Here is a 9,210-nt window from a genome sequence, read left to right on the forward strand (position 1 = left end):
CTTGAGTAACAGTATGGCAGTAATTGGTATGCCATGTAGAGCAGTATGCATTTAGAAGACCTGAATGACAGGCATTCCAAGCATGACCCTACCATTACACATTGCTCCCTTCACTGCAGTTGCTTAGTTCACAGGTATCAGCATACATAGTTAGGGTGAGAATCTTACCAATTAACTGCTAGTTTCAAAAACCTGCTGAAGATTCTCAGGATCATTGCCTTACCCATCTTGTACATATAAATGTATGGCTTTGCCCCTGTTATGTTTCCTAGCTTTTTTCCTTGCCCTCTCTTCATTGTCTAAACCTCAAGTTCTCACTTTCCTTTTAATTGTGTTATACCATTCTATTTGTATTTATTCTTTTGAGTTCCTATACTAGGGGAGACTATACAATATTTACACATGTGGGTCTGTTTTATTTCACTTATGAGTATATCTTCAAGTGGCATCCACTTAAATATGAAGGCTTTGAGTTTATCATTCTTTACAGCTGAGTAATGCTCCATTGTATGAAAATACCACATCTTTTTCATCCATTCCTCAGGTGATGGGCATCTTGGTTATTTCCAAGATTTGGTTATCACAAATTGTGCCTCTATAAACATAGGTACACATATATTACTATCATATGACATTTTCAGATCCTCTGGGAAAATTCCCAGTAGGGGGACAGCTGGCTTGAATGGGATTTTCAGTCCTACTATTTTAAGGAGTCTCCACACTGATTTCCATAATGGTTGCACAAGTCTACATTCCCACCAGCAGTGGAGAAGAGTTTCGTTTTCCCCACAGCCTCTGCAACATTTGTTGTTGGTTATTTCTTTATGATAGCCATTATTTCTGGGGTGAGATTATATCTCAGTGTTGTATTAATTTGCATTTCACAGATGGCTAATGATGTGGGCATTTTTTAAATATCTATTCACTTCTTTAATTTTTTCCTCTGAGAAATGTATGTTCATCTTGGATGCCCATTTCTGGACTGGGTCTTTAAATTTTGGGGTCCTGCTCTTTTTTGTGGCACCTGGGAGGCGATCAGTACCTTCAACATGAAGCGGAACATCTGCTTCTCAGCCACTGGCTGCCAGAAACTCATTGAGGTCGATGATGAATTCAAGCTTCACATGTTCTATGAGAAGCGCATGGCCACAGAAGTGGCCACTGACCCCCTGGGTGAAGAGTGGAAGGGTTACGTGGTCCGAATCAGAGGTGGGAATGACAAGCAGGGCATCCTCACCCATGGTCGCGTGCACCTGCTGCTGAGTAAGGGGCACTCCTGCTATTGACCAAGGAGGACCGGGGAGAGAAAGCAGAAATCCGTCTGAAGTTGCATCATGGATGCCAACCTCAGTGTTCTCAATCTGGTTATTGTAAAGAAAAGAGAGAAGGATATTCCTGGGTTGACCAATACTACCATGCCTCGGCACCTAAGGCCCAAAAGAGCTAGCAGAATTCGCAAACTTTTCAATCTGTCTTAGGAAGATGATGTCCACCAGTATGTTGTCAGGAAGACCTTGAACAAGGAAGGTAAAAAAAACCAGGACTAAAGCCAGTTTTTCTAGCACCATTTATTAAAGAGGCTATCCCCAAGATCCAGAGACTTGTTATTCCGCGTGTCCTTCAACACAAATGCCGTATTGCACTGAAGAAACAGCACACTAAAAAAAACCAAGGAGGAGGCTGCACACTGTATGCTAAACTTCTGGCCAAGAGAATGAAGGAAGCCAAAGAAAAATGCCAGGAGCAGATTGCCAAGCAACGCAGGCTGTCCTCTCTGAGAGCTTTTACTTCTACCTCTGAGTCCAGTCAAAAGTGAAATGCTTCAGTAACTAATAAATTAGATCTGACCTCGTTAAAAAAAACAAAATAAATAAAATAAAATAAAAATTTTGGGGTCCTAATCTTTTTTACTTCTGTATAAATTCTAAGAGAAGACCTTCATCTTAGTACTTATTAGTTAAGATTTTTTCCAAATTTGTGGATTGCCTTTTCACTCTCTTGGTAATTTCTTTTGACATGCAAAAATGTCTCAATAAGAGGACGTCCCATTTGTTAATTCTTTCAAGAATTACCCATGAGATTTGACTTTTGTTCATGAACTCTTTCTGTAACCCTATATCTTCAAGAGTTCCTCCTACTTTCTCTTCCAGGAGATTTAGTGTTTCTGTTTAAGTGTTTAGATCTTTAATCGATTTTGAATTTAGCTTAGTGCATGGTGATAGACCTGGGTCATTTTATTTTATGGCATGTAGAGAGCCAGTTTTTCTAGCACCATTTATTAAAGAGGCTATCTTTCAACCAGTAAGTATCATTGGCTCCTTTGACAAAGATAAGGTGGCTGAGTGTGTTCATAGAGGCTTCTGCATATTCTAATCTATTCCACTGATCTTCAGGTCTATTTCGTTGCCAATAACATACTGATTTTATCACAGTAGACTTTTAGTATAATTTTAAGTCGGGGATTGTAATGCCTCCTGCCTTCTCTTTGTTGCCCAGGATTGCCTTTGATATTCTAGGTCTTTTCTGGTTCCAAACAAATTTTAGGAATGATTTCTCTGTGAGGTATGTTAGTAGTAGTTTGATAGGGATTACATTAAATCTGTACAGCAATTTTGGGAGTATGGCCATCTTCATAATGTTGGTTCTTCCTATCCAGGAGCATGGAATATCTTTCCATTTTCTGAAATCCTCTATGATCTCTTTATTCAGAGTATTGTAGTTTTCCTTGAAAAGATCTTTGAATTCTTTAGTTAGAATAATTCCAAGGTATTTCATTTTCCACGGTGCTATTGTAAAAAATATTATTTCTCTAATTTCCCTCTCAGTGTGTTTATTATCTGTGTAGATGAATGCTATTGACTTTTGGGTATTGACTTTGTATCCTGCTATGCTACTGAATTTGTATATCAATTCTCATAGCTACTTCATGGAGTTTTTTGGGTCTTCCAAGTAAAGTATCATGATATCTGCAAATAATGATAATCTAACTTCTTCTTTACCTATTTTTATTTCTTTTATCTCTCTCTAGTCTAATGGCTCTTGCAAAAGATTCCAAAACTATATTGAATAGGAGTGATGATAGAGGACATCCTTGTCTTGTATCAGATCTGAGAGTAAAATATTTGAGTTTCTCCCCTTCTAGAATTATGTTGGCTGTTAGGTAGATATAGATGGCTTTTATCAGATTGAAATAGAGGCCATCTATTCCAATTTTCTGTAGGACTTTGAACATGAATGAGTGTTGGACTTTGTCAAAAACCTTTTCTGCATCAATTGAGATGATCATGTGGTTTTTAGTTTTTGCTCTATTGATATAGTGTATTACATATATAGATTTGCGTATACTGAACCATCCTTGCATCCTGGGGATGAATCCTACCTGGTCATGGTATATAATCTTCTAGATGATTTGCTGTATTCTATTTGCTAGGATTTTATTTAGGATTTTTGCATCAATGTTCATGAGGGAGATTAGCCTGTAGTTCTCTTTTTTAGTTGCGTCATTCCCTGGTTTTTATATCAGTATAATACTTGCCTCCAGGACTGATTTTGGGAGGATTGCTTCCTTTTCAATTTCATTGAAGAGTTTGAGGAGCATAGGGATTATATCTTCTGTAAATTTCTTGTAGAATTCAGCTGTAAATCCATCAGAACCTGGACTTTTCTTTGTCAGTAATTTTTTTAAATTGCATTTTGTACTTCATTGGCTGTTATTGGGTTATTAAGATTTGTTATATCTTCTTGATTCAGTTTTGGTAATTTGTACCTTTCTAGGAATCTGTCCATTTCTTCTTTGTGTTCTATTGTCTGAGAGTAAAAATTCTCAAACTAGCTGTTGATAATCTTCTGATACTCCACTGGGTCTGTGGTAATTACACCTTTTTCATACCTTATTGCTTGTATTTGAATTTTTTCTTTCCTCTTTTTGATGAGGTTAGCTAGAGGCTTATCAATTTTATTTAATCTTTCAAAGAACCAGCTTTGTGATTCCTTATTTCTTTGAACTGTTTTTTCATCTAGATTGAGGTAATTTCTGCTCTAATCTTTATGATTTCTTCCCATCTTTGGGCTCTGAGTTTGGTTTGCTCTTCCTTTTCTAGATGTTGGAGGTGCAACATTAGGGTGTTTATTTGTTCCCATTCTGTTTTCCTAATGTGTGAGTTCACAGCTATAAATTTCCCTCTGAGAACTGCTTTCATCTCATCCCACAAATTCTGTTAAGTTGTGCTTGAACTTTCATTGAATTGTAGATATTGTTGAATTTCTTGTTTAATTTCATCTGTAACCCACTGGTTGCTGAGTAGGGTGTTAATTTCCATGTATTTATGGGGTTTTTCTTATTTCTTTTGTCATTTATTTCCAGTTTCATTGCAGTGTGGTCAAATAATATGCATGGGATAATTTCTGTTTTCTTGTATATACTTAAGCATGACCTATGGACTAATATGTGATCTATTTTCTAAAATGAGCCATGTGCAGGTGAGAAAAATGTGTATTCAGCTGAGTTTGGGTGGAACATACTGTATATGTCCACTAAGTCCTTTTGTTCCAAGCACTAATTCAGTTCTCCTATTTCTTTGCTAATTTTTTGTCTGCTTGACCTATCTTTTTGGGATAAGGGGGTGTTAATGTCTCCTGTTAAGACTGTGGTATTGGATATTGGATTTTTCATGTCCATTAAGATTTGCTTTATATACTTGGGTGCTCCCGTGTTTGGTGCATACATATTTATGAGTGTTATCTCTTCCTCTTGAATTTTTCCCCTAACCAGTATATAGTGGCCTTCTTTATTTTACTTGATCATTGTTGGTTTGAAGTTGTGACTGTCTGAGAATAGGATTGCTATCCCTGCTTTTTTCTGAGGTGCTGAGGCATGTAGCATTGTTTTTCATCCTTTGACTTTCAGCCTATGAATTTCTTTATGAGTTGTGTGTTTTTGTATACAGCATATTGTTGGATTTTGTTTCCTAATCCACTGTGCCAGTTTATTTCTCTTAATTGGTGAATAGAGTCCATTTACATTGATGGTTAGAATTGAGACATATTAACTTACAATTGACATGTTATTTACCTGCTGATGTTCACTCCTTTTTCTCCTGTGTTTAATTGTTTGCCCTATTTAGTGTGTTCTTTCTGTTCTTGTTGGTGAAGTTCTGATCATTTTGGTCCCTCTCTAGAACATCTTTTAGTAGTCTGTGTAGGTTTGGATATGTCATCATGAAATTCATTAATTGTTCTTTGTCATGGAAGTATTTTACTTCTCCATCAAACTTGAAAGAGAGTTTTTCAGGGTATAGTAGTCTGGGTTGGAATTTGTTTTCGTAGAGGACTTGAAGTACTCTGCTCCATGCTCTTCTTGCCTTCATGGTTTGTGAAGAGAAGTCTGCTGTAATTCTGATAGGTTTTCCTTTAAATGTGATCTGTTTCTTTTCTCTAGCAGCTTTCAATATATTGTTCTTCTGCTGGGTTTCTGGGATCTTGACTATTATATGTCTCAGTGTATTTTTAATTGGGTTAAATTTATTTTGGAGTTCTGTGTACTTGTTATCTGAATGTCAGATTGTTTCCTCATATTTTGGAAGTTTTCTGCTATTACTTCTGCCATGTTCTTTTTATGTCATTTGTATTGACTCCTTCTTTCTCATTGATGCCTATTAGTCTCACATTGTTCATCTTTGCATCGTCTTGCAGGTAATGAATTATTTTTTCCTGCATCCTAGCTGTCTTTAGGAGATCTTTTCTTACTTTTTTGCTAGCTGCAGTGGCATCTTCAAGATCTGGAACTCTATCTTCACTTTCACTCAAATGGTTTGGCAAGCTTGTGTTTGAGATTTTAAGTTCCTCTACATCTCTTTGACTCTGCTTCATGCAATCTATTTTTTTTCCTGTATTGCTCATTCAAGGAATCTGTCTTTTTTCTAATCTCTATTTTTCATGTGTCTTCTTTAGAAGCAGTTATTAATTCTTTTACTACAGAGATTATTTCTGTTCTGATTTCCTGTATATGTTTCTGCATTTGATTCTTTACTTCAGATGCTATTAATTCAGAGATTTCTTTTTTTATTTCAGGGGTTAATTCTGATCTGAGTTCTTTTATACCTTTCTGTAGTTGTTTCTTTGCTTCATAGGCACTTGTTTTAGACATTTCAGCTGTGTGAGTCCCAATTTCTTCTGTGCTAGTATCCTCTGCACTTGTTCTGGGTGCACTTGGGATCTGAGATTGCATTTTGCTCCTTCTCTTTGTTCATTTTGTATAGCACTGTCCTCTGACCTTTGGTGTAGAGCTTTGGTGAAGTTATAACCTTAGCACCTTCTGATATTCAGGTGCAGATCTACAAAGTTTGAATTCATCCAGTTATGCCTGGCTGGTGTCTGGCTACTGTGCTCAGCTCCTTCTTGCTGCAGCCCTTGGGAGTGAACCTGTTGTGCCCCTCTGGCAAGATGTTCTGTTCCTGGATTAGCTGGGTGGGTTCTGGCCTTTACTCTCTCTGCAGGGACTTCAGCTGCAGAGTTTCACCCCAGGCCTGTATGCCAGGCCTGGGTTGGATTCGGAGAGGTCCACGGGGCACAGTGGAGCATGGAAGCTCTCCCACACACTGGCTGAGCCTGGGCTTGGGCTGGATCCAGAGGGGTGGAGGGGTCCTGAGAGCACGGAGGAAGGTCTCACTCATGCAGCAGGCCTGGGCTGGATCCATAAGGTGTGGAGGGGTCCCAAGAGTGTGGAGGAAGGTCTCACTCATGCAGCAGGTCTGGGCTGGATCTGGAGAGGTCGACAGGGTGCAAGAGAGCATGGAAACTCACCCACACACTCACTGGGCCTGGGCCTGAGCTGGAGCTTGGATATTGCCCATTTTCTGCTAAAGCCTGGATCCAACAGTGGTCCACTTCAATCAGTCCAGGTGAGTTAAATCACAGCACAAGGTTTCCTGCAGTTTTCTGCTAGAGGGTCAAACCTTACATCCTGCCAAGGACGAGCAGCTCCCCTCACAATTCAGTAAATTATAAGCCCACATCTGGATCTCTGTCCTGTCCAGTGGATAGAAGCTAACTGTGTTCACCTTCCTTAACAAGATGCTCAGAGGTAACACAGTCCTTGTTCCATGGATTTTCACCTGATCCCTGGTGAATACTGGGTGGATCTGGCTCAGGAACCTCCTCAGTGTGATTCATTATCAGGGAACAGGGGATGATGACCACCTTGCCTGTTTGGAAGCTTGACTCAGCCTTAATTCAACAGAGTCTCCACTGACTATAAGTCTGTGACTTATACAGTGTCAGCGCTGCTATGGGAAACACTCATTCCTAACCTCCAAAAACACTCCGTTAGGGTGCCTTGTCTGTAATCTTAACTATCTAGGCCTCTGAGAGGTCATAAAACCAAAACAACTAATCTTTTACTGCCAGTTTGGCCACAATATAAGCTTGATGGTAACACCCAGTGGCCTATAAAAAAATTTTTTTTGATCCACTAATTCTCCAAAGTTTGGAGAACTGTCACTGCAGTGGCGAAAGGCAAAAAATCCCCTGTATTCAGGCTATTTTCCATTTGAGGACACGTTTCTCCCGCACTTCTCCCTCCCTCTCTCAACAATACAAAGAGGCCCAGACACCCTTAGCTCATACCACTCCGCCCAGGTCCTCCCTCCACCTCCTCGGATCCTCTAGAAGATGCTCCACTGGTCTGTGCTCCCCTCCCCCCAAACTCCCAGCTACAACTCATCAGTCCCCTCTGCTGGAGTTTCCTGAGCTTCCAGCCTTGCTGCCCCTCCTCCTTTCACCAGCTATGGCCTCTCAATCCACTGTTGCATCCTCACACTTATCTCTCTCTCCACAGTTGTTTAAACCAAGGACAACTCCCCCACCTAACAATGTCTCTCAGTCAGATCAGGCCCCCTCCCCACTGCCACAGCAGCGGCTGTGCAGGCCCCACTAAGGACTCCTACAGCCCCCTCCTTCAAGCATCTGCACTGCAGCCACAGCTTCACCTTCTGACCTTTCAACTTTCAGTCAGTCTATGTTCCTCACATTCCTCGCTGCCTCCCTCCCCTATAACCACAGTCTTTTTTCCTTCAGGTTTTTCACTTTAACAAGTTTTTTTTCCCCCAACAGTGTGTGCCCCTCCCTCTGCTATCCATCAACCTAAAAGCAAGATAACAGCCCACACCGAATGAGCAAACATGCTGCCCTTTCCAGCATCCAGCCTGATGCTCACCTCCTTCTCTTTTCACTCACCCTGCCCCTCAGTCACCTCTACAGTCTACATAGCCACAATAAACAGTGCAGTTTCTCTCACTTACAAGTCCGGCACCCGAACACTGTCAGTGCTGCTCTATTGTGCTGTGCCTAATCCTTATACTCAGATCAGTTTGCTTGCTCCCACTCAAAAGTTCTGACTACTCTCTCATAATTGCAAACCTAAAAATTTAGGTCATCACAATTTAACCTGGCCAGAAATACATTTGAGTGCACTCTCATTTTATAAAGATGTCCTTGTGTTCTGTGTGTACTTGTTTGTTTTTATGTCATTCTGTAAACAGCTGTTCCATTTTTATTTGAGCTCTAAAGTATATACTTAAAAGCCTGCTTTCTCCTGTGTTACCAGCTAATCTAACTGACATCAAAATTAATTTATAATTAAATAAAAACCATTAAAAGGGGCAAAGATTATTAGACAGGACTCTTGATTGGTGGATAAAGGGTGGCCAACTTTTGTTCATCAATAAACAGCCCCCAATAATCTCCTTAAAAGATACACCTAATAATTTAGTCATTTAAAAATTAAAATAAGGTTTTCTCATAAAGGATGCTCAAAATATTAAATATATTCATGACTTCCAAATGTACAGTATTCTACAATGTAAATTTTCTTTCATATTTAAACATATGCCTTTCTCTTATGCTCCATGTATTCATAATAAGAGGTTCCTGTGAAGCCAACATGAGGTCATTAGTCAAATGATAATTTTCTAACTAAAACTTATATATCTTGATATATATCTTGTGTATGTGACTGTTATGGTACACTACTATGTATAATTATTGATGTCAAATGTTCTCTGTAAAAGTATATAACTGTTGTCCATTAACATTCTACAGGGATTTAACTACTCAGATGTCTTTAGTTGGTAAGAAATAACAGTTCTCTGGTTGCACTTTATATTTCAACATACTTGATACTCAAATAAATGTAGACCCAGATTCTCCTAAAAG

At 39.2% G+C, this 9,210-nt stretch overlaps 1 pseudogene; it reads left to right on the top strand.

Moving 5' to 3' along the window:
- The first annotated feature begins 1,049 nt into the window (after nucleotides 1-1,049).
- Nucleotides 1,050-1,816, top strand: LOC101590204 (annotated as a pseudogene).
- Nucleotides 1,817-9,210: the final 7,394 nt, after the last annotated feature.

Source organism: Octodon degus, unplaced genomic scaffold (assembly GCF_000260255.1).
Source record: "Octodon degus isolate 3935 unplaced genomic scaffold, OctDeg1.0 scaffold00060, whole genome shotgun sequence".
Classification (NCBI taxonomy): Eukaryota; Metazoa; Chordata; class Mammalia; order Rodentia; family Octodontidae; genus Octodon; species Octodon degus.